The 3,305-nt window shown below is 60.7% G+C and overlaps 1 protein-coding gene across 4 annotated transcripts in view; it reads right to left on the bottom strand.

Moving 5' to 3' along the window:
- LOC113204270 (uncharacterized) overlaps window positions 1-3,305 on the bottom strand; it is a 20,302-nt gene that overhangs the window by 9,915 nt on the left and 7,082 nt on the right. Inside the window, exon 1 of one of the 4 annotated variants that reach the window (XM_052274716.1) lies at window positions 2,182-2,800. The exons of the other annotated variants lie outside the window; for them this stretch is intronic. The gene's annotated coding sequence lies outside the window, so the exon portion shown is untranslated. Of the gene's footprint in view, window positions 1-2,181; window positions 2,801-3,305 lie in introns of those variants that run through there. 4 annotated transcript variants of the gene reach the window in all.

A 3,305-nucleotide genomic window follows, 5' to 3' on the forward strand; every position in this document is an offset into this window, starting at 1 on the left:
CAGGAGAGTCGGGTGGGAAAGTCGGCCGCTGCAGGCACAGTTATAGCTAACTCAGCAGCGGAGGTTTTAACCGCCACGGTGTTTAACAGTGCATCCCATTTTTGGTCCGGCCAGAGCCGAGCGACCGACCAGCCTGCGGCTGCCCATGGGGCTGCCTGCCCGTGCCCATGGCTGGAGGCTGCGTTGCCACCTCGCCCACACCGGTCAGGGTGCTCGGTACCCTGACAGCCGGACCCAACTGACAACGCCGCGCCAGCCGGGCCCAGCCGCGCGCCTCCGCGGCCAAAGCGCGAAGCGCCAAACGGCGGTCCGTCCGCCGGCGTGCATTCCAATGGGCTCCACCTCCCGTCCGCGCCGCGTCCGCGCCCCGCCCGGGGCCCCGCCGGCCCGCGCACCCTAATGTAAACACGACGCTTACTCCCCGCTCACGAGCAGCCGGAGGCGCACCCGCGGCAGCAAGGCTCGCGAGCCGGGCGGGCGGCGGGCGCAGCGGCGACAGCGACCTTCCGAAAGGGAAAGCCACACATGCAGGCCCACACGCACACGTGACCTGCCCCAACCCAGACCGGCCACCCGCCGCCCGGGCCAGGGCAAGCCCAGCCTAGTGCAGGTACGAGAAGTACCACACGACGCTCCGGGCGGGCGTGGTGCCGGGCCCAGCCACTCCCACAGCTGCCGCCGCACCTGCGCACCTGCACGCCCATTTGCATACTGAGAAAACGTTTCCCGTTTTCGTCGGGAGAGTGAGAGACCGCGCGCGCGGATAACTTGAGGCATCGCGTGGGAGAGAGATGCACAGCAGCCCGAGTCGCTGCTGCCGACGGCACATCTTACAAGCTTATCGCTCTCTCGCCTTGACTCCGTTTTTCTTCTGTGTTTTATTTCCCATCTCTATTTTCGTTTTCTTTGCATTTACAACTTTTCACAGTACTTCCCTCACCGTTTTTTTACTCCCCCGGCATTGCGAAACCGATCACCGCGCGCGCGGCTCGAGACTCTACAGCCCGCGAGACTACCACGTCAAATGCAGATTACATCTCGGGTTGTTGTTGGACGGCATTTTAAGGAGAGTCGACATTACGAGCGCCTCCGGCAAAAAATACGACGCCCCTTATCCCCTCCCATTCCGACAGTGTATACCAGACCACAGGCGCACCTGTGCTGACTGCCTGGCGCTGGCTGGCAGACTGTGATGAAAAATTTACAGCAGCTCATTACGTTATCGCAGACGAGTATAAATCCCGGCGCAATGTCACGAGGGGAAACAAGGTCGAGGCGCCCAGACCAGACGGCACACTCCCGGGAAGATTCCGCTATTATTCATTTATTTATTTTTGTTTTGATTGCATTAGACGGAGGTAGCACAAGGGGACTGGGGGGACGGGGGGTGGGGTGCGCGCGAACAAGTTGCCAAACCACGCTCCAACGCGTTTCAGTTACGTTTTATGAAATTTTCGAAAGTCGTCGCGCGATCCGTCGAGCTAGCAGCGTCTCCGCGGCGCCTCTGCGGCTGCACTGGTTATTACCGATCTGTCACGCCCGACCAGCCAGAGACGCGCTCGCCATCCTCGTTCTCGCGTTGCTTTATTTATTCCAGTGGAGGCGCGGCGGCGGCTGCTGCTGCTGCTGCCGCTGGGATGCTTGCACGTGTCTAGGCGACACAGCCCAAGGCTGCCGGCAGCAGGCAGCATTAGCGGCACACAACCCCAAGGTTGAGCTACAACGCCTCTCCAGCCCGCGAGCCTCCAGGCCGCCTCCAGGACTCCTCCAGCGCCCAGCGGCGGGGCGGGGCGAGGCAGGGTGAGGTGCCCCGCGGCGGCGCTTCCGCCCGGCAGCGCGGTGCGCCTGTTGATTAGGACCCCCGATTTGGGAGAGGGCACCTTCGGGCACCTTCGGCCACCTTCGGGCACCTTCGGGCACCTCCGGGCACCTTCGGGCACCTTCGGCCCGGGCGGCACCCTCGGGTGGGCGTGCCGTGAGGTCACCGCGCCGCATACAACGTTTGGGTGGGAATATTGACGCATAGCGATGACGCGGGTGATACGGCCGCCGCTACTGAGTGCCGGGCGATTTTTCTGAGGCGACGTCAGGGTCCCAACCCCACCAATACCCTCCAGGGGAGAATAGGGGGCAGCCAACACAGTGTGAACGCAAATCGGCACTAACGATGTAGACACGCACAGACACACAACTTGAGTCGAGGAGGACGCCGGCACTCTTGTCGTGCACGCACTCCGCGGGTACCGAGGTGACGCACGCACACGCACCACTTGCACCGTGTCGTCCGTCTCGCGCTGCACGCGGCACTCGCGACAAAGACACACACACCGTCCCGCTCGCCTCGCACAAAGCAACCACCTTGCCTGGCTACCGACAACGAACTGAGCGAGGCAGCAACGCGCGAGCCGCCAGCCGCGAGCCAGCCAACAAGCAACCGGCCACACCGGCCGAGTCAGCGCGGGCAACCGGCGGGAGGGGGCACCCCGCGAGACACGCCGCGCGCCCGACCCGACCCACCGCGGGGCCTGGCAACCCGGAGGACATAATAGGGCCGCCTTGTGCCGCTGCACGTGTGCGACGACGCGAGGACTAGACAGACACCCGCCCTCTTGCACCTTCACGGCGAAAACCATTTCCATCGCCGCAAAAAAGGTTCTCGCCCTCAAACCATAACCCCACACCGCGATAACCTCCGGCATGCCGCAACGCACGCCCATTTATAAACGATATCGTCATACCACCTCGTGATGATGAGTAACGAAGAATTTGATAACGGACGCCAGTATTTAAAAGTAATAAAAAAGAGAGAACATACACAACAATGCCGCTTCTCCGTGCCAAAAAAATGGAATACAGAGTGGCATGAGATAAAGGCAATATATGGGGCCGCAGGGAAAGGTCTCTCTGAATGGGTCTGTTTTCAACGAGTCAGGCAAGCGACTCAGGTACAGGGAAATAAAAACGAAAAAAGGGAGCTGTTGATTCCAACAATAAAACTTACTCGATTGTCCCACCAAGGGCAAACGCCGGCCGACAAAAATGGAAAAAAGGGGGCAAAACTTCAAATCGATATGCGTCCGACCCTCCCCGTCCAGCTGACGGCCACGCCACACTGACAGGAACGCTTAACAGCCATCGTCTGAACAGGAAAAGGGCGCTTCTAAAAATACAATAACGATGCAAGAAATAGTTGTTGCACGTCAATACTTTTATCTGTGGCTGTGTATGTGTGCTGGAAGCTCGAACTGACGTCACACGGGCGGGCAGGCAACCAGGTACTCACTCCAGTGTCCTGCCGCCCCCCC

This window comes from Frankliniella occidentalis, unplaced genomic scaffold, assembly GCF_000697945.3.
Source record: "Frankliniella occidentalis isolate FOCC.00 unplaced genomic scaffold, Focc_3.1 Scaffold428, whole genome shotgun sequence".
NCBI lineage: Eukaryota > Metazoa > Arthropoda > Insecta > Thysanoptera > Thripidae > Frankliniella > Frankliniella occidentalis.